This window comes from Ranitomeya variabilis, chromosome 1 (assembly GCF_051348905.1).
Source record: "Ranitomeya variabilis isolate aRanVar5 chromosome 1, aRanVar5.hap1, whole genome shotgun sequence".
In the NCBI taxonomy this organism is placed as follows: Eukaryota; Metazoa; Chordata; class Amphibia; order Anura; family Dendrobatidae; genus Ranitomeya; species Ranitomeya variabilis.
Genome location: NC_135232.1, coordinates 27,329,473 through 27,352,039, shown reverse-complemented (window position 1 = coordinate 27,352,039; position 22,567 = coordinate 27,329,473). Strand labels below are relative to the sequence as shown.

The following is a 22,567-nucleotide window of genomic DNA, read 5'->3' as shown; positions in this document are numbered from 1 at the left end:
CCATCTGTTTTGGGAGTTTGGGAGCCTGGAAAAAAAACAACAACAAAAAACACAGAACAGTTTCTCCTAATTAGGCAATATAAAAAATAAATACAAATAAAGGCATTTGCGTCTGTCTTTTTTTATGGAACCTTTCATTTCAGTGGGTGACTTGGATTTACAAGTTTTTCTTTTTATTTCTGATGCACAGATGTGTGAACAGCTCAAAAAAAAAAAGAAAAAAAAAAAAAGACTATAATGAGAACATGAGCATGTTCTAGCCATTAAAAAAAAACAACGAATATGTTAATGCCAAAAACAGGAGGCAAAACCGCACATCTGAAAAGGGCACAAGGCTGGAATTTTAAGTTTTTGATAGTTTTTTTAGCAACATGTGAGTTAATCAGAGACACACCTGTGGATGTATTTTAATGCACACCTGAAACACACTGCTTCTTTGCGTAGCATCATGGGAAAGTCTCAAGAAATCAGCCAAGATATCAGGAAGAGAGTTGTGGGCTTGCACAAGTCTGGCTCTTCCTTGGATACAATTTCAAGATACCTAAAGGTGCCTCGTTCATCTGTACAAACAATTACGGTATATGCAAATACAGACAAGATGGGAATATCCAGCCATCATACCGCTCAGGAAGGAGATGGGTTCTGTGTCCCAGAGAAGAACATGATTGGTTCGACATGTGCATATCAACCCAAGGACAAAAGCAAAAGACCTTGTGAAGATGTTGGCGGAAGCTGGTAAGATTGTGTCAATATCCACAGTGAAACGAGTACTGTATCAACATGGGCTGAAAGGTCACTGCCAGGAGGAAGTCATTACTCCAAAAGAAACATAAAAAAGCCAGATTAATGTTTTCAGATGCAGGAACAAAGATCTTAATTTTTTGAGATGTCCAGTGGTCTGATGAAACTAAAATTGAACTTTTGGGCATATTGACCATCGTTTCGTTTGGAGGAAAAAGGGAGAAGCTTGGAAGCCTAAGAACACCATCCCCACTGGGAAATACGGGGGAGGCAGCATCATGTTGAGGGGTTATTTCCTGTAGTAGGGACTGGTACACTTCACAAAATAGATGGCATCATGAGAAAAGAAGATCATGTGGCGATACTGAAGCAACATCTCAAGACATCAGTCAGGAAGTCAAAGCTTGGGCAAAATGGGTCTTCCAAATGGACAATGACCCGAAGCATACTGACAAAATGGTAACAAAGTGGCTTAAGGATAAGAAAGTCAATGTTTTGAAGTGGCCATCACAAGGCCCTGATCTCAATCCTATTGAAAATTTATGGGCAAAGCTGAAAAGGCCAATGCGAGCAAGGCGGCCTACAAACTGGATCAGTTACACCAGTTTTGTTAGGAGGAATGGGCCCAAATTCCCACGAACTATTGTGAGAAGCTTGTGGAAGGAGATCCCAAACGTCTAACCCAAGTCATTCAGTTTAAGGGCAATGGTACCAAATACTATTGAAATGGATGGAAACTTTTGACTTTGCAGTAAGTAATAAAAATGCCTTAAACATTCTCTCTCTCTCTCTTTATTCTGGCATTTGGCAAATATTAATGATTATTGTAATCCTAACTGACCTAAAACGGGAAAGGTTTATTCTGATTTCATGTCAGATATTGGGAAAAACCTGCAGATGTGTCTTTATATATAGTGGATGGAAACTTCTGGTTTCAACTGTATACACGGCCGCTCGTACAGGTCTGGAGACCCGAGTCTTTCCGGGAGTTCTTCCTACGGTCCTCCACATGCAGGTGTGTGCAGCCGGCCATGACGAGTCAGACCAGGCACGGATTGGCCCCATGTGTTGATCGGGTGCTGGAGGCATCTTCATTTTACTGTACAGTTCTGGTCTGTATACAATGGACCGCAATAGTGCATCCTGCCACATTTTTCCTGCAGACCACCAGTTCCCCCATGGGCACTAGCGCAGGGTCCATAGGTGATTTGCAGCCCACACTTAACGAACTGGACGAGTCCTCTAATACGCCCCATGGATCCCCTCGGTGACCCCTGGCACAGGGACCAGGATCGCTCTGGACGGAATAAGTAGGAAAACTTCACTCAGTGAAAAGTTATAAAAGGAGATGGAACTCAGGGGATCAGCTGCACCTGGCGTTCGCCAGCAGGATGGAATTGCTCCGCCGGTATAAGCTGCGCTCTCCGGTAGACCACTACCGTGTTGGAGGGAACTCAGGGATCATTTGCTCTGGGGCTCATCAGCAGGGTGGAAGTGCTCCACCGGTATATGCTGCCTTCTCCAGGAGACCACTACCGTGTCGGAGGGAACTCAGGGATCCTCTGCCCTCCCCCGGGGCTCATCAGCAGGGTGGAAGTGCTCCGCTGGTATATGCTGCCTTCTCCAGGAGACCACTACCGTGTCGGAGGGAACTCAGGGATCCGCTGCCCCGGGGCTCATCAGCAGGGTGGAAGTGCTCCACCGGTATATGCCGCGCTCTCCGGTAGACAGTCACCATGTCAGAGGGAATTCAGGACACGTTGGATTTTAGTACATCAGACTCTCCAGAAATAAGAGGCGTCAGAGGTGATCAGCCGCTCATCTCCCGCGCTCCTCGTTAATAATGCACGCTCACAGCCTAACGAGCCTTGGCAGGTGGCCAGCCTCTCTCCTGGGTGCGCAGCCCCATGTCAGCTGGGTTCATCCATGACTGTTGTGGCTCAGGGGAATGATTTTTCCAAAAATGGGAATAGATCCAAGAGGAAGATGTAAACAGCGGAGGCCACGTCTCCAGAAGGAGCTCAGCGCCATAAGTGACTGCACTCAAGACGGCTGACGGTCCGCTCCCCACACTGCTGCCTCCATGCTGCCACTCTGCCCACTATGCCTGACTTTAAGGGTTATATTCACCATATGTTCGGACATTATCGATCTTCAAGGGGGATTTTTTTTTTTTTTTTTTTGAGCTTCAAAGCTCATATTCTTCCAAATTGGATTCATGGAGGATCTTGCCCAGTTTGGCCTTATAGGACGGCGAAGAGGCGGCCATGCTTAACCTCACCTTCAATCACTGTCAGCAGAAGTGCGCACACAACTTGTCTCCTAACAGGGATACAGAGCCCCCATCTAGCTTTACTGTGGGGTCCCGCTGCTTGGACAACCCAGAGATCAGCAAGTTAAGCAAAGATCAAGCCTCCTTCTGCCCATAAATTAGCGCAAAAAAAAAAAAAAAAAAAGAGTGAAAAAAGGTTACAGACCCCAAAAAGAGCTCGCTGCTGGATCACTGGTGACTCATTCTGCAGCCTATGTACAGTGATACAAGGAGGATGCAGAAAACAAATTCTCTACTTATGAGTGATGAGCTGGAATAAGGGGTTATCTGAGTGTCTTCGGCATGCTCGAAATTAATGTTTGGGTCCCCGCGGCTGCATTTATCACGACTGTTCGACACGCGCAACACATGCATGGATTGCCTAACACACAGGCTAACACTGCACAGGTTGACACATGCAGCCGCGGGGACTCGTACATATATTCCGAGAACGCCGAAATATTCGGTCATCACTAAAATTCTGCAGGATTCTTAATAAAACACTACTGAAAAAAAAAACTTCAAAAAAGTGTCCATATCCTTTACGTCTCCGCTAATAATGGTTCCGAATCCGGAGAAAGCTTTTCTGTCGCAGCCGAGAAAACAAGAAGCCGAGACACGGAAGCCCCCGCAGTCTTCGGCCTCCTCCCTTCCCGCGGCCTGTCAGGACTTTGTGCACAATGGGAAGAACAATATCCGAAGTTTTCCCGCTTTCCTCCTGCAGCAAGGAGGTCAGAGGAGCGGAAATGTGGCCGCACTTCCATACCCGGTATTTTTCCATACAAGTTCTCTGCGCTTCTCGCTCCCAAGACATTATTTTTCTCCGCTCACTATTAACCACATGTTCTCCGCCGCCCTCTGCCAAGAAGAGAAGAAGCAGCAGTGAGGTTGTGCCAAGACACAGTGTCCCATGGCGGCACACACAAGTCCTGGCGACGAGCCGGGACGTGATGTAATAACAGCCGCGTCGGGACACAACGCAGGAGGGAAAGAACACAATGTAACTAAAATCGTGCTCTGGAACACCGTCCAATGCTCTGTGAGCTGCACACAGCTATCTGCTGGTTTGTTACAGTGTATCAGTCTGGAGTCACAGAGCATTGTCCGCACTGGATACATTGTATCAGTCTGGAGTCACAGAGCATTGTCTGCACTGGATATATTGTATCAGTCTGGAGTCACAGAGCATTGTCTGCACTGGATACATTGTATCAGTCTGGAGTCACAGAGCATTGTCTGCACTGGATACATTGTATCAGTCTGGAGTCACAGAGCATTGTCCGCACTGGATACATTGTATCAGTCTGGAGTCACAGAGCATTGTCCGCACTGGATACATTGTATCAGTCTGGAGTCACAGAGCATTGTCCGCACTGGATACATTGTATCAGTCTGGAGTCACAGAGCATTGTCCGCACTGGATACATTGTATCAGTCTGGAGTCACAGAGCATTGTCCGCACTGGATACATTGTATCAGTCTGGAGTCACAGAGCATTGTCCGCACTGGATACATTGTATCAGTCTGGAGTCACAGAGCATTGTCCGCACTGGATACATTGTATCAGTCTGGAGTCACAGAGCATTGTCCGCACTGGATACATTGTATCAGTCTGGAGTCACAGAGCATTGTCTGCACTGGATACATTGTATCAGTCTGGAGTCACAGAGCATTGTCTGCACTGGATACATTGTATCAGTCTGGAGTCACAGAGCATTGTCCGCACTGGATACATTGTATCAGTCTGGAGTCTCAGAGCATTGTCTGCACTGGATACATTGTATCAGTCTGGAGTCTCAGAGCATTGTCCGCACTGGATACATTGTATCAGTCTGGAGTCACAGAGCATTGTCCGCACTGGATACATTGTATCAGTCTGGAGTCTCAGAGCATTGTCTGCACTGGATACATTGTATCAGTCTGGAGTCACAGAGCATTGTCTGCACTGGATACATTGTATCAACTATGAGATGTGTAGAACTTTACTTTCTTCTCACTGGAGAACAAAGCCTGAAGAGAAGCAGTAAATGGCCAATAAACATAAAATGAAATGGGCTATTATTATACAGTTGTGGCCGAAAGTGTTGTCACCCTTGAAATTGTTCCAGAAAATGAAGTATTTCTCCCAGAAAATTATTTCCTTTGTGTGTATTGAAACAAAACAAACAAAAAAAAAAAAAACGGAAAAAAAGATGTAAATTGGACATCATTTCACACAAAACCCAAAAATGGGGTGGACAAAATTGTTGGCATCTTTCCAAAAATTGTGGGTAAACAACTGTTTCAATAGTGCGATGCTTGTTCACACTCACCTGTGGCAAGTAACAGGTGTCGGTAATATGAAAATCACACCTGAAACCAGAGAAAAAGGGGAGAAGTTGACTCGATCCTCACATTTGTGTGTGTCACATTAAGCATGAGCAAGTCTGATGACTTGAGAACCAAAATTGTTGAACAGTATCAACAACCTCAAGAAGTTTTCAATCCTAAGAAATACTTGATTTTCTGGAACAATTAAAGGTGCCAACACTTTTGGCCGTTACTATATGTTGGACTTATGGGACGATTCAGGCTCCTTTGTGGAACATCACAGACTGTTGCAAAAAAATAAATGTGAATTTTTACTTAGTTTTTACCCCCTAAACCTGCAAAAACTAATCATTAACGTAGCATCTGATACATTTCGGTGACTTGTTCAAAAAAAAAAAGGAGTGAAGCCTTGTAACATTAGTTTTTTCCTGCAGGAGGGTAGGGAAGTTTGTTTTTTTCCGTCGGAGCGAGTGTTCAGGAAGGAGAGACCTTCCCGGAGCGAACATGGACGCTGTCATTACCGGCTGGAAATATCAACCTTATGTAACTGGCAGAGCTGGGACGGCCACTAATCCAAGGGAGAAACTGCAGCGATGACATCTGCTGGAGAGAAAAGCCTCCAGGGACATTCATTATAGGAAGAGGATGACGAGCGACCGCGGAAATCAGGACTGTAACCCGGCCAAGAAGTTCTCACCCACCCAGCTGCCCTGGGAGGAGCGGAGATCTGCTCGGCCACTTAGTTATTTTTTTAGTTGGACTTTTTGCAGGGTGGAGAATAATAGTTTGTAAATTTTCACCATAATACGATTCCGGCTTTAAAATTTTGCGCAAATTTGAGCTACGGATTCTCTAACAATCTGCAAAAACGGAGCAGAAACTTTACAAATCTTCTTCAAAGTGTCATTTTTTTCAGTTTCTGCTCAGAAAAAGCTCAAAAAAAAACTTTTTCCAATGCTTTTAACATCAGAGCTTTACTCCGATTTCTGTCATTATTTCTATAAGCATAATTCATAAGGGTACCGTCACACAGTGCCATTTTCATCGCTACGACGGCACGATCCGTGACGTTGCAGCGTCGTATAATTATCGCTCCAGCGTCGTATACTGCGGTCACACGTTGCAATACACGGCGCTGGAGCGATCATTTCATGACGTATTTGCGATGTAGAAGCCGTTGGTTACTGTGCGCACATCGTATACAACCTGTGTCACACGATGCAATCATGCCGCCACAGCGGGACACTAGACGACGAAAGAAAGTTTCAAACGATCTGCTACGACGTACGATTCTCAGCGGGGATCCGGATCGCAGTAGCGTGTCAGACACAACGATATCGTAACGATATCGCTAGAACGTCACGAATCGTGCCGTCGTAGCGATGAAAATGGCACTGTGTGACGATACCCTAAGAAAAAGAAAAATGTTGGCCATTAAATGTTTATAATAGTCACCGCCAGCCATACATGGGCGCGATAAGAGCGCTGTTCTATTGTTTTAGTACTTTTTAAAACTATTGTTTAACAAAAAGTTCCAAAAGTTCTTGAAATAGAAAAGTCTCAGTTGTTATTCCAGCTCTTTGGAGAACTTTATGCTGAAATAAAAGAGAATGTTAAACTCTTGACCCAGAATCAATCGGTTCACGTGACGGGGTCGGCTCAATTTTATTCACAGGTCATGGACAGAATAATCATCTTCTCCAATAATGGTGAACCTCATAGGAGGTACATATATTCATTATGTAAATTGGGGGCGGTCAGTGAGGGACCAGTGACCTGTCAGCAGTCTGAATTGTGACTAGCTAATCAGAGCACCATATGAGGACCCCCCACAGCCCGCCCCGGAGCACGAGAATATCATTAACTCAAAACTGCAAATAAAGTGTAAACAACAACCACAAGACGGATTTCATCACCAGGTATCATTGTAATCAGTATAACAGCTCCGACCTGACACTGTCTGTAGTTACTGAGCACAATCCTGCTGACAGGTTCCCTTTAAAAGAGAACCACTTCCGACATCACTTCCTGCTCTTTAGCCATTGGCTGAAGCTGCACCTCCCAGACTCCCTGCTCTACGGCCATTGGCTGAAGCTGCGCCTCCCTGACTCCCTGATCTATGGCCATTGGCTGAAGCTGCATCTCCCAGACTCCCTGCTGTACAGTTATTGGCTGAAGCTGCACCTCCCAGACTCCTTGCTGTACGGCCATTGGCTGAAGCTGCACCTCCCAGACTCCCTGCTCTAGGGCCATTGGCTGAAGCTGCGCCTCCCAGGCTCCCTGCTCTACGGCCATTGGCTGAAGCTGCACTTTCCAGACTCCCAGCTGTACAGCCATTGGCTGAAGCTGCATCTCCCAACTTCTGCTGTAAGGTCCAGTGTGCAGCAGTAGTTGCCATTTTCTGTGGTGTTCAAAGCAGACTGGAAATGTGCATTTGAGGGATCAGAATGGAAAAAAAATGGCCCTGGCAGGTTACATGACCCCTTTAGCTCCGTTTTACTCATTATAAAATCTGACTTTAATATTAAAAAATATTAAAACCACAAGTTTATAATTTGACCAACCAAAACTACAGAAAAACCATCATGTTTCCAGCAATGCAATAATCATTCATATCTGTCTACATTCCATGGTAAAAATTAAAGTTGGCTAAAATATATATCTCCGATTTCCTCCAGAAACAGCCCCACATCTTAACATAGGATGTGTCTGGTACTGCAGCTCAGCTCCCTGGAAACCAATGTTACCAAGCTGCAATACCACACTCAACCTGTAGTGGCACTAGAGAGCAGAGACTTTTTTTGTAGTAACTGGATAATTCCCATTAAATGTCCAATGATTTGAGACTCAGATGTTGGTGACTAGGTTTGTATATGGATCCAGATTTCATGCATGCCTCAATAAAAAAAAACAGGTAGAAACACCGCCCCCGCTATGGTGCAAGCAACACTGGGAAAGCAAAAACTCCTGAGGGATCCAGATCAAATATTAAACTAAACAAAACACTTCAAATGAGCAATAAAAGATTGGGCAAATGTCTAAAAACACAAGTTAAATATTAGTCCAAAAGATTCCAGACTGCGACAATAGAGATCTGTGGAGGAGATAAGTGGCCGTCCAGCAGCCGCAGCGGCCACCTCCGCCCATCTGGGATCTATTAGAAAACTCAGCACTCAGGAGAAGCCGCCTGACCAATTATTCGGCTTATTGCTGGGAAAGTGTGATATACACAGAATTACCCTAATACACAGGACGAGACGGACCATAACATTAACCCGACCAGCGGCTCGCTCTACGGGAGTGAAGACTCCATATACAACTCCTACTATCCGGAATCAGATCCACGCCAAGATCGGAGACCGCCAGCGCCTCCGCACGCCAAGCAGGGGCCAGCGCCTCCGCACGCCAAGCAGGGGCCAGCGCCTCCGCACGCCAAGCAGGGGCCAGCGCCTCCGCACGCCAAGCAGGGGCCAGGCCAGTGCCCCTCCCCAGCGGCAAGCAGGGGCCAGGCCAGTGCCCCTCCCCAGCGGCAAGCAGGGGCCAGGCCAGTGCCCCTCCCCAGCGGCAAGCAGGGGCCAGGCCAGTGCCCCTCCCCAGCGGCAAGCAGGGGCCAGGCCAGTGCCCCTCCCCAGCGGCAAGCAGGGGCCAGGCCAGTGCCCCTCCCCAGCGGCAAGCAGGGGCCAGGCCAGTGCCCCTCCCCAGCGGCAAGCAGGGGCCAGGCCAGTGCCCCTCCCCAGCGGCAAGCAGGGGCCAGGCCAGTGCCCCTCCCCAGCGGCAAGCAGGGGCCAGGCCAGTGCCCCTCCCCAGCGGCAAGCAGGGGATGGGCCGACTTCAGCGCCCCTCCCCCTACACAGCAAGCAGGGGTTGGGCCTAAGTTGCAACCCCACCCTAATCCACAGAGCAAGCAGGAGCCCGAGCCTGTGTCTTCCATCTTACCCGAGAAACCGCATATCAGAGGTGGGTTTTCAGTTCATGGAAGGCAATTAATTACACTAGCTGATCGCTGGGGATCCCTTTGCAGAACACTAGCTGATCGCTGGGGATCCCTGATCACTTGAGCTGCTGACGAGCCCAGTAATGCGGGGATATAACATGTAATGATCCGCTTGCTGGGCGCCGCTGCGTACGTGGAGCGATCAGTGTTGTGCCTTCGTCTCTATTTGCATTATTTATTAGCAGAATTTATTCTCAGCTTGTTTGTCTTTAATACAAAAAGCAGATTTACTGCTCCTCCTCAACTGTGGCCTTTGTGCAAGGTATGAATGGTCGAGTATTTGTTAATGGGAGACAAAAGAAATTGGGTCACTGATAGAACGCCCAGGACTGGGGAGATTAAAGCCTCTGGGGGGGGGGGGGTGTAGTAAAATATGGAACCCCCTGCGGTTAGAATGGACTGACCCTAGTTCACCATAGATCCTTATGGTAAGTGGAGTTGCATCCACTTGAATTGCAGGGGTGGGTCAGGGTCGTGTAGCCATAATGCAGAATCTAAAAAAAAAAAAAATGCAGGCGTGCTGCGGACATCTGATGATACATAAGCCAAAAAGGGAAGCAACTAATGAGCGGAACAATCAAATGCAACAGACCTCAGTTTTGCAATGCAGCGGAGTTCACACACAGCGGGGTTTTTTTTTGTTTTTTTTTAACCCTTTAGCGCCTGTGCTGTAATAGCATTGGGACAAGGTTGTCTTAAGTTCTCAATGGGAATCCCAAAGATTTTGCCCCAAAACACACACGATAAAAAGGATCTTGCAATATTAAGGGGCGACAGTTTAAAAAAATAAATAAATAAATAAATAACATTCCTGGAAACTTCCCCCCAGAAAACACAGGATAGTTATGGGGGGCTATCTACCACCATAAAAAGAGCAGTATCGCCCAAACCGGACAGAACACCCATTGATCAGAAGGGACGACATGAGCTTCCTCCGCTTACAATGGGCATCCTTGTTCCGGAGGACTGGGGCAGTCGCACCATTTCTGCTCCTGCTGGTTATTAACCCCTTAAAGACAAGCCTTTCACCGACTCATGCCAGATCGCCATGACCGGCTGCATCACATAGCGGAGGAAGATAAGTGGCTGCCAGACACCATTGATGCCGCTCATCTTGGGAGGAGGGAAAAAAAACAGATGAAATCCAACCTGTCCGGTACATTTGCCCTTGAGGCTGCGGTATCGGTAAAAGTTAAATTACCAGCAGATCCTGCCGAAAACACCAGTTAACGTGTAGCTATGGTCTCACAAATATATTAGGATGCCCAAGCATCAGCATCCACTAATGTGTGTAGCTAATCCTATCACTTTCATCACTGATCATCTTACAGACGCAGTTCTCATTTAAATAAATGTATTTTGGATTAAAATTAATTTTTGCAATTGGGTTTCATTACAATATTTGCATCGTTTGCCTTCTACTACATATTGCAACTGTAGAATGAGTCAACTGAGAATCTGTGAGTGAGCGCATTCTGATGGGACAAAGATGATAAAACTGATCTTCCTTTCATCTCTGCCTATTTGTATCCACCAAGTTCAGTTCAACTTTCTGGAGGATCTTAAATCAGCTGAAAAAGAGTGAAACCAGTTATAAACTCTTCCACCAGAACAAGCTCGCTGACGGAATCTCCGTAAACTCAATCTGCAGCCAGCACACACAATTTGTAATGAAAGCCAATTAATATAAAATTGCAGTCTAACACATAAGTATTTTAGTAAAAGAAAATTACCCTGAAGGGGTTTATATTATTTAATGTCATATTTTACAGGTACAACATGACGGAGAGTAACCAGCAGAGGGAAGATTGTACAATGTTTTCTGTTACCAAGAGCAACCAGCGGATATAAGATACAATGTTTGTTACCAAGAGCAACAAGAAGAGGATAGAATGTTGTCCATTACCAAGGGCAACCAGCAGAGAGAAGAGGATAGAATGTTGTCGGTTACCAAGAGCAACGAGCAGAGAGAAGAGGATAGAATGTTGTCCATTACCAAGGGCAACCAGCAGAGAGAAGAGGATAGAATGTTGTCGGTTACCAAGGGCAACCAGCAGAGAGAAAAGGATAGAATGTTGTCGGTTACCAAGAGCAACGAGCAGAGAGAAGAGGATAGAATGTTGTCGGTTACCAAGGGCAACCAGCAGAGAGAAGATAGAATGTTGTCCATTACCAAGGGCAACCAGCAGAGAGAAGAGGATAGAATGTTGTCGGTTACCAAGGGCAACCAGCAGAGAGAAGAGGCTAGAATGTTGTCGGTTACCAAGGGCAACCAGCAGAGAGAAGAGGATAGAATGTTGTCGGTTACCAAGGGCAACCAGCAGAGAGAAGAGGATAGAATGTTGTCCATTACCAAGGGCAACCGGCAGAGAGAAGAGGATAGAATGTTGTTGGTTACCAAGGGCAACCAGCAGAGAGAAGAGGATAGAATGTTGTTGGTTACCAAGGGCAACCAGCAGAGAGAAGATAGAATGTTGTCCATTACCAAGGGCAACCAGCAGAGAGAAGAGGATAGAATGTTGTCGGTTACCAAGGGCAACCAGCAGAGAGAAGATAGAATGTTGTCCATTACCAAGGGCAACCAGCAGAGAGAAGAGGATAGAATGTTGTCGGTTACCAAGGGCAACCAGCAGAGAGAAGAGGATAGAATGTTGTCGGTTACCAAGGGCAACCAGCAGAGAGAAGAGGATAGAATGTTGTCGGTTACCAAGGGCAACCAGCAGAGAGAAGAGGATAGAATGTTGTCAGGTTACCAAGGGCAAGCAGCAGAAATTGAAAGCATTTATGTATACAAAGGAAATATAGCAATAGTTAAAAATATATAATAAATATATATCTTGTAGTCATCAGCTAGAAATACCGGGATCCCTCATCTCTTGCTTCGGAGTAGAAGCCTGGTTAAAGGGGCGTCATTTGCCTTGCAAGATCTCCATTGCAGACTGAGGAGTAGGAGGTTTATGATGCAGCAAGAAGTAGCTCAGACCGGAGGCAGCGTCCGAATATTGGAGGATTATTATTGGAACTTTAGTTTCATCCAATTAATTATTATTATTTTTAAACTAGCTACAATCTTGTCGTCATCTGTATAACACTATTCTATAGGTCACACTAATTATTTATGGAGCTAGGATTAATTTTTTTTCTGGGATTTTGAAAGCTTAGAGAAAAAAATTCAGGAGCATTTTGCTGATTTTAGTGATTTATTTCTCTTTGGTTACATTGATTTTTTTTTTTTGGGGGGGGGGGGGGTATATATTTAAAGTAGCGTAAAGACCTGTAGTGGAAACACGCCAGAGGAAGGAAAAAAAAAACAAAACAAAAAAAAGCAGCTATAAAGCAAAACACACTGTAGTCTACAAAGAAACAGTGGGCTGGGAACTAATATGCAAGACAAAAACAATGCACAAAGAAGGCTGAGCTTCAAAACTACTTGGAAAACTCTCCCCATTGATTTCTATGGGAAATCCACTTCATTGTTTGTAAGAGGTTTTTTTTTTTATTGTTTCTGTAGAGGTTTTAAAAAAAAATACTTCTGGCCTAAAAAAAAAAGAAAAAGTGGATGTCACTTCTTTGTAGAGGATCCTGAAAGAAACTTCTCCAAACTAGCCACTGTCCCATATAGAGAGCAGCGGATTGTTTTGCACAACCCCCGAACCAGGTCAGTGCCTGCCGGCCATGGGCAGGAGCTGCACAAATCTCATTAACCCCCTGGGGTCAATGCTCCGCTAGAGAGCATTGACCTGAACCATGGACTGGGGTTGCATGAGGTGATCAAAAGTCTGGAGAGAAAAGGGGGGAAAAAAACTCCTGAAAAAGCTTCATCTTGCGAAACAGTAAACATTGCGGTATTGTGCAAATTTACATTTTTTGTCCATTTTTTCCTACCTTGGATAGATGAAATTATGATTTGTATACGGACCAGAAGAGGGGTTAATCTCAGAAAAATCTGCAGATTGCCCGCCATGGAGGGTGTGGATTGTGCACAGCAAGGATAGAAACTGAAATACCCCACAGGATGAAACAAGAGGGAAAACCTTGGAGACCCAATCATTACCGTCCAGACTGGGGATTCGGACCCAATGGGCAATTTCCCTCCTTGTCCCGGAAAATAAGGGATGCAATGATATCAATATAATGATCTCAGACTGATCCGGTCGGTATTGAGGCCCTGACACAGAATCTCCGTGATGAATGACGCAGAGTGTCGGGCTCATCCCTGGCTTTCATCGGGACTATATTTAGCCACGGGGTCGTCTCTCGCACCCTCCATGTGTTCGGACTCTCGGGCTTGTCACTATCAAATGTTCCTCATGGACAGAAGTTATGCATGTAAAAGTTCAAGAAATAAACTCCAAAGGTTCGAATAAACTTCTCCGTACGCATCTAGGCTGTTCGCTTTTCTTGTGCATTGCAAGTAAAAAAGTTACAATGTAACAAGTAAAAATGTTAGAACCCAGAAGAATTCAACTTTATTTCTTACATGTATTCCTAATGGGCAACTAGATATGGCCGTCATAGGGGCCCACCTGAGGCCCCCGGGTGCCGTATTTACCTCCCAGCCATCACATTAAGCCTTCAGCATGGGTCTGGATGGTGCAGCCGCACACGGATACCCTACAATGGACGCCCACGGAGGATTCGAAATAAAATGTTTGGAACACTCAGCAGATACAGCAGCGATAATCCAGTGCTGACCGCAGAGCGAGCCGGGTCACGCAGAGCGAGCCGGGTCACGCAGAGCGAGCCGGGTCACGCAGAGAGAGCCGGGTCACGCAGAGAGAGCCGGGTCACGCAGAGAGAGCCGGGTCACGCAGAGAGAGCCGGGTCACGCAGAGAGAGCCGGGTCACGCAGAGAGAGCCGAGTCACTAGCTCCTAACAGGACAGATACACGCAGCCGAAGAGCTGGCAACATAATGTCTTACAAGTCTCCTTACATGCCAGGCCTGGCTTGTCACGCTCCACATTTTTGCTGCTTTTTTTTAATGCAAATTTTAAAGCTGCATTTTACAGTTCCAGCAAAGTCTATGGGATATCCGAAATCTCATGCATAGTTTTTTTTTTTCCCTGACCGATTTGGAAAACTGCAGCATGTCACTTATTTCAACGTTTTTTTCCTGCGTATTTGTAGCTTTTTTTTCAGCCATCGCAAGCAATGGGAAAGTGCAAAAAAAAAAAAATGCAGGTTTTTTTGCTGCCTTTTTAGTGCAAAAACATAAGGAAGCTAAATCATGATTTATTTTTTTTTGAGGGCACTAAACTTTATCAACATGCACAAGAGACAACAAAAACGCAACAAAAAAAAGCCATACAAACTCAGCAAGTTCTGCTTTTTTGTAAGCAGCTTCTTTACTGCCATAAAAAAAACAGCAAAAACACAACGTGTGAACATTTCCTACAACTTCACTCTGTTGCCAAAATCTGCGGCAATTCAAAGAAAATAGTTTGACAAAGTTGATCGGGGACCGTTCCCAGAGACTGTTCAGACAGCACGAATCTAAGGAGAAGTTCCCTTTAAGGCCACTGACAAGGTGCCTTTAATTTTCCATTTTAGACACATTTGAGCAATTAATAGGAGTCACTGTAAACAGGAACATGAACTTGAGCTCAGTGCAATCGCACGGCAGCGTCCAATAATTATTTTATTCTAAAAAAGTAACAAATCAGGTAAATATCGGTGCAATTAAACTGTATGTTCTCTCCGTGTTTGCGTGGGTTTCCTCCCACATTCCAAAGACATACTGATAGGGAATTTAGATTGTGAGCCCCATTGGGGACAGTGATGATAATGTGTGCAAACTGTAAAGCGCTGCGGAATATGTTAGCGCTATATAAAAAAAAAACAAAAAAACTTCTTTCGGTGTTTTTTCATTTGTAAGAAACAATGGGGAAATGCTAAAACACAGCAAAAATGCAACAAAACCTGGTTTTTTTTTTTTAAGCATGTTCTTTTGTGTCCCTAGAACAGGTTTTGCCTGTGGGGGAAAAAAAAAGCGCAGCAAAAAATGCAACGTGTGAACAAAACCTTAATCTACCCAGTGCCAGAAGAAGAGGAGGGCGGTGTAACGGGGCTGAGAAAGGAATCCGTAAACAGCCACCGAGGCTACAAGAATGCAAAACCAGACTGGTGCCAAGGCTGCGGCCGGCAGAGGCGCAATACCAACAGGAAGAGGGAAAACCTGACCACTAACCACACCGAGAGCCGCAGATCCAGGGGAGGCGCCATCAGCTGTGCACAGACAGCGCCCCCTTAAGGCCATATTATTACCAAGCGCAAACACTGTTTTTCTTTTTAATTGCTAGCATGTGACTTCATAAAAGACAAAAAAAAAAAACAACAATCAAATCAGAGAAGATCCCTTTTTTTTTGCACCATAAGGGCAGAGTGAGACGGCGGGTGAGGATCACAGCACAATGCACGGACTCCCGACCCCATTGTGACAGCTGGATTGCTCTACCGCCGGCCAGTCCGAGCATTGTGATCCTCGTCCGAGTTATACGGCCGTCTGTCGCTGCCCTCATACTTCACAATTAAAAAGCAGCAGAAAAAAATGCTACAGTGCAATAACACACACAGCCATTAGATAACGACGGCGCCATTAGGGAGAGAGAAAAAGTTTTGCTTTTTTTTTTTTTTTTTTTTTTTTTTTTAAATCTTTTAGAAGCCATTTAGCACAATCCATAAAAAGCAATAAAAAGTCATAATAAAAGACATTGAGGAACTTATTAAAAAACGACCGATTACTGCTGGAGACTAAACAGAGGGGCCACCGGCCTACACCCGCCGCGCACTGGTTAATTAGTGACTGCAATCATTACCGGGAAAGGATTAGTCAATAAGTAAAGAACGTTACAGATTTATACAGATTTATTATACAGTCGCCTCGCAGCAATATATACTAGTTCACATAAATCATGTGCGTATGGTATTAACCATTGCACGTCTATTCTTAAACATCCTGGAATGATACACTGTAACAAGCCAGCAGAGAGATCTCTGTAGCTGCCACTGATGAGTTTAGCTCACAGAGCATTGTCTGCACTGGATACATTGTATCAGTCTGGAGTCACAGAGCATTGTCTGCACTGGATACATTGTATCAGTCTGGAGTCACAGAGCATTGTCTGCACTGGATACATTGTATCAGTCTGGAGTCACAGAGCATTGTCTGCACTGGATACATTGTATCAGTCTGGAGTCACAGAGCATTGTCTGCACTGGATACATTGTATCAGTCTGGAGTCACAGAGCATTGTCTGCACTGGATACATTGTATCAGTCTGGAGTCACAGAGCATTGTCTGCACTGGATACATTGTATCAGTCTGGAGTCACAGAGCATTGTCTGCACTGGATACATTGTATCAGTCTGGAGTCACAGAGCATTGTCTGCACTGGATACATTGTGATAAAGTCTCATCTGTGAGAAGCATCTCTAATTGGGATTTAGATACAGAGAACATCAGCAGCAGCAGCACAGATCTCTCCGCTGGTTTGTTACAATGTATCAGTGTGGAGTTCAGGATGTTTCACTCACAGAGCATTGTCTGCACTGGATACATTGTATCAGCTGAGAGCAGGATTAGTGATGTACAGGTTACTGTCTCTGAAGTTGTCATTCGCTGACAGAATGAAAGCATATTTTCGAAACAACGGAAAAGCAATATTAGAGGGTAGAATTAGAACGCTTTCCACGCTTCTGCCGTAATGTAATGTTCTACCCCTTCACCAGCCGGAGGCAGCGCCCTCGCGTTCTTAGAAGTATCAACCTTCTAGGACCTTCTCAGGAGACCTGAATGTTTTAGTTCTGTCCCTTCACACTCTGTTCTGTTATCTCCATATAGAAGGTCAAAAGCTGGAAAATAACATTATACCAGGACATCATCCAGATTACAAGGCAAATACTCTGGACATCTGCAGGAAACAATAGTAAAGGCAGCTGCAAAGGTACAATAAATAAAATAACTGTAAAAGAGCAGACAATATACAAAAACAAAAAAGTCTGTTAAAAAAATAATTAAAAATTCAGTTTTCTTTGCTAAAAGATCTCTGCAGATTGTCATCCTATTAACCCCGTACACATACTGCAAGGTCAGCGTGTGCATGTATGGGACAGGCTCAGGGGCGGCATCTGCCTATAATGGCAGCAGTATAACTATGTAAATGCCGCAGTCAATTTATATAACACGATGGATGGTGCAAGCGCCCACCAGATCCCAGCGGCACGGTCGGGGGGAACCAATGTGTTATCGCAGCACCAAGGGGTTTCACACTTTGCAATGATATCCACGGAGGTCATCAATACTGGACGCCCACAGAACATAAGCTCGGTGGGTACATACTCGGGACATACTATACCATAGAATTGTCAACTGCTGTGTTTTTTTCGGCAGAATAAGTATGTGATTTCCTGAGTATTTATATCCACTGTGGGGTTAAAGATGCTGAGGAAAAAAGTGTGTTTTTAGTTAGCGCATTTTTTCCCCTTTAATAGGAAAAAAATACAATTTTTTAATGTATCTTTAGTACAAAGTCAAAGCATTTATGTAGGTTAAAAAATTACATAAAAAACAGTCACGTCTGCGCCAAAAAGGGAGAGACTCGTTATTAAATATTATTACTATTATTATTATTATAAACATAAAAAATGCATTAATCACAGCAGATTGCTATTGCATATTTTGTGCAGTCGCCTGCAGAATAAAAAGCATTTCTACAAGTGAGAACATGGCCTAATAATTTATTTTCTAATAGTCCAATATTTATTTTCAGCCCAGAATTGCAATAAAACATGGAATTTCACAAGACTAGAAGCAGAAGACTCAGCAGAGATAAGAGAAGATTGTGTTAATCCACAATCAGGAACGTTTGTATGAAGATGTCACTGTGTACATTCCTTCCAGATTCATTTTATATACTAGAATCCAGAACATAGAACTCCGGTGCAGGATGAAAAGAATAACAAATACATCGGCCCGGAGAAAACGGATGATTTGCATGTCAATTTTCTAACATGGAGCAATCAGTTTGTTGACCCGAGATATATATTTAAAAAAAAAAAAAATTCCAGAACCGCAAAAATGTATTACATTACAACTACAACCATTTCTTCACCTGCGTCAGAGCTTTCATATAATCGTATAATACTTACGGGAAAATAGATGCAATGAGAAGTGGATACAATGTATCCAGTGCAGACAATGCTCTGTGAGCTAAACATCAGCAGCTGCTGCACAGATCTCTCTGCTGGGTTGTTACAATGTATCAGTCTGGAGTCACAAAGCATCGTCTGTACTCCATACATTGTATCCACTTTGCCAGTAACACAACATGAAATTTCACAAGACTAGAAGCAGAAGATCCAGAAGATAAGAGAAGATTGCTCCAATCTACAGCAGGATGACAGTCGCCCCAATGCAGAGCGAGTGTCAGTCGGCGCTGGGGGCACGATAACAACCGCCATACAGAGCGGTGACTGATGCCGCCCCCATAACTGAAACATTACTGGGGGAAATAAAGTTCATTTTCTCCCAGCAGAGGTCGACTAAGTGCAGGTTAATAATGCTATTAACCTGCAGACTAACCCCATAACCGCAGGTTAAACGGTTTGGTTTTTTTTCCAGGTAACAGATTCCCTTTCAGGCTCGTTGCTTTTTTTTTTTTTTTTTTGCTGCTGCACACGGATTATGAACTTTGCACAAAGATAAAAAAAAACCCAGATATTAGGGATCGATTCATTGAGGTGTTTTCACTACTTTTCTTGAGAGTAAAACAAATTTGAAACTTTGCAACATTTTTGCACAACTCGATGTTGCACAAAAAAACCTGAAGAATTCAAAAAAGTAGCTGGAACTATCAGCTGGAATCAGGGTCTCTGCCCTGATCATGCTGCTTGCAGGTGGGGTGAGCAAAATCCTGGTGACAGATTGTTTTTAAGAGCAAATCATTGCAAGGATAGCAGAGGTGGGGTACGGGCAATATTTATTCCGGTGGACATGAGAGCACTCCAGGGTTGATGGGGGAAGATGTGGAGAACATTTGCGATTTCAAAAACTTGGAAATGATAAATTAGGCAAAAATCTTTGGAAAACCAACTTCGCCAATTTAAAAAAAAATTATATATATACATACACGGCAGGTTTTTTTGTTTTTCTTCTTTAGGGCAAGAAAAAAAAATATCAAAAACTGCAGTGGAAATTATTCGTAAAGGTTTTGGGCGACGTCGTACAAGCCCTATCCGTCTTTTTCGTGGATACGACACATACCCATCAGAGTCTACGGGGCCGTTCACATGTCTGTGGGTTTTGTTTGGGGTCCGGAAGAAAATCACAGCAACGTGGCCATTTTTTTTTTTTCCTAATCCAAAATGATCCATACAAGTGGGTGAATATCGCAGGCAGCGCACGTCTCTGCACGCAGTATACACCATGTATACAGCATCTATAGGGAGGGGGACAGCACGGATTTAGCCATGATTCACCGTCCCCTCCGTCTACACCCACAGACACCGCCAGCTCCCATCATTCCTCGCCGACACATGGAGGAAACCTTCACTGGAAACATTTACTGTAATATTGTACCTTCTAATTATAAACACAGATCATCGTATCCACAGGAAAAGGGCAACAACGTCTGTACACATCGTCCGCGCAGCCGGGAAGGAACGCATCTGCACCAGCACAAGAAATGGACCAAAACCGCAGCAAAAGCTGCAACAGAAGCGCAGCTGACAGAAGAGTCACCCAGCTTTCCCAGGAGCAGAGAACGAACTTCACAATTCAATATTATCCAAGGAAAACGTCTGTAATGGCGAGATGTGAAGCCGGAGCTCCGGCAGCGACCAGTCACCAGGGAGCTCTGGATGAGTCTGAGGACTTCTCCTATATGGAATCTGCCAAAATCAGACCTGAGGCCACGGGCCGTCCCCGCTACAGAGTCACAGCCTGTAGGGAGCAGGGTCGGCCCCAGGAGCCCGAGGAACGGTCCCGGTCATTGTGCTACACCAGGGGGACGCACATCGCCACTAGTAACATTATCAGAGTAACAATAATATTCTCATCATATGATGCCGCCATATACAGTGTGTAATAAACACTGCACCCCCCATCCAGTGTGTAATAAACACTACAGCCCCCCATCCAGTGTGTAATAAACACTACAGCCCCCATCCAGTGTGTAATAAACACTACAGCCCCCCATCCAGTGTGTAATAAACACTACAGCCCCCCATCCAGTGTGTAATAAACACTACAGCCCCCCATCCAGTGTGTAATAAACACTACAGCCCCCCATCCAGTGTGTAATAAACACTACAGCCCCCCATCCAGTGTGTAATAAACACTACAGCCCCCCATCCAGTGTGTAATAAACACTACAGCCCTCCATCCAGTGTGTAATAAACACTACAGCCCCCCATCCAGTGTGTAATAAACACTACAGCCCCCCATCCAGTGTGTAATAAACACTACAGCCCCCCCATCCAGTGTGTAATAAACACTACAGCCCCCATCCAGTGTGTAATAAACACTACAGCCCCCCATCCAGCGTGTAATAAACACTACAGCCCCCATCCAGTGTGTAATAAACACTACAGCCCCCCATCCAGTGTGTAATAAACACTACAGCCCCCCATCCAGTGTGTAATAAACACTACAGCCCCCCATCCAGCGTGTAATAAACACTACAGCCCCCCATCCAGTGTGTAATAAACACTACAGCCCCCCATCCAGTGTGTAATAAACACTACAGCCCCCATCCAGTGTGTAATAAACACTACCGCCGTCCTCCCCATGTGATGCAGCAGTCCCACGTAGTGATGCAGCAGTCCCACGTAGTGATGCAGCAGTCCCACGTAGTGATGCAGCAGTCCCATGTACAGCCCTACACCCTCCGTACACAATCACTGCAGCTCTGCGCCCCCAGCACCGGCCTCCGCCTGCTCCAGCCCGGACCCCCGACCCTGCCCCAGTCACTGACTCACATAGCCGGTGTCCCGTGCTGTCCGCGGCCGCCGAGGATGCAGAGAGCGGGTGAGTCACGGCGCCTCCGTGCACTGAGCATCCAGGATCCCGGGGTGACGTCTCCAGGACTGGCGCAGCCTCAGCCCGCCCCCTACCGCCCGGAGGAGGAGCATACATGCGGTATACAGACTGCCGGAGCCCGCCCCCTAGCGCCCGGAGGAGGAGCAGCAGCAGCATACATGCGGTATACTCAGCGCCGGAGCCCGCCCCCTACCGCCCGGAGGAGGAGCATGCATGCAGTGTACAGAGTGCCGGAGCCCGCCCCCTAGCGCCCGGAGGAGGAGCATACATGCGGTATACTCAGCGCCGGAGCCCGCCCCCTACCGCCCGGAGGAGCAGCATACATGCGGTATACTCAGCGCCGGAGCCCGCCCTCTACCGCCCGGAGGAGGAGCATGCATGCGGTATACTCAGCGCCGGAGCCCGCCCCCTACCGCCCGGAGGAGGAGCATACATGCGGTATACTCAGCGCCGGAGCCCGCCCTCTACCGCCCGGAGGAGGAGCATACATGCGGTATACTCAGCTCCGGAGCCCGCCCCCTACCGCCCGGAGGAGGAGCATACATGCGGTATACTCAGCGCCGGAGCCCGCCCCCTACCGCCCGGAGGAGCAGCATACATGCGGTATACTCAGCGCCGGAGCCCGCCCCCTACCGCCCGGAGGAGGAGGAGGAGCATACATGCCGTATACTCAGCGCCGGAGCCCGCCCCCTACCGCCCGGAGGAGCAGCATACATGCGGTATACTCAGCTCCGGAGCCCGCCCCCTACCGCCCGGAGGAGCAGCATACATGCGGTATACTCAGCGCCGGAGCCCGCCCCCTACCGCCCGGAGGAGGAGCATACATGCGGCATACTCAGCGCCGGAGCCTGCCCCCTACCGCCCGGAGGAGCAGCATACATGCGGTATACTCAGCGCCGGAGCCCGCCCCCTACCGCCCGGAGGAGGAGCATACATGCGGTATACTCAGCGCCGGAGCCCGCCCTCTACCGCCCGGAGGAGGAGCATACATGCGGTATACTCAGCTCCGGAGCCCGCCCCCTACCGCCCGGAGGAGGAGCATACATGCGGTATACTCAGTGCCGGAGCCCGCCCCCTACCGCCCGGAGGAGCAGCATACATGCGGTATACTCAGCGCCGGAGCCCGCCCTCTACCGCCCGGAGGAGGAGCATGCATGCGGTATACTCAGCGC

General features: G+C 46.3%; 1 protein-coding gene across 1 annotated transcript in view; it reads right to left on the bottom strand.

The window, feature by feature from the left end:
• The window catches only part of LIFR (LIF receptor subunit alpha), a 55,247-nt gene extending 33,774 nt beyond the window's left edge, over positions 1-21,473 (bottom strand). Inside the window, exon 1 of the mRNA XM_077281511.1 lies at positions 21,335-21,473. The gene's annotated coding sequence lies outside the window, so the exon portion shown is untranslated. The remainder of the gene's footprint in view (positions 1-21,334) is intronic.
• Between the last annotated feature and the right edge of the window lie 1,094 nt (positions 21,474-22,567).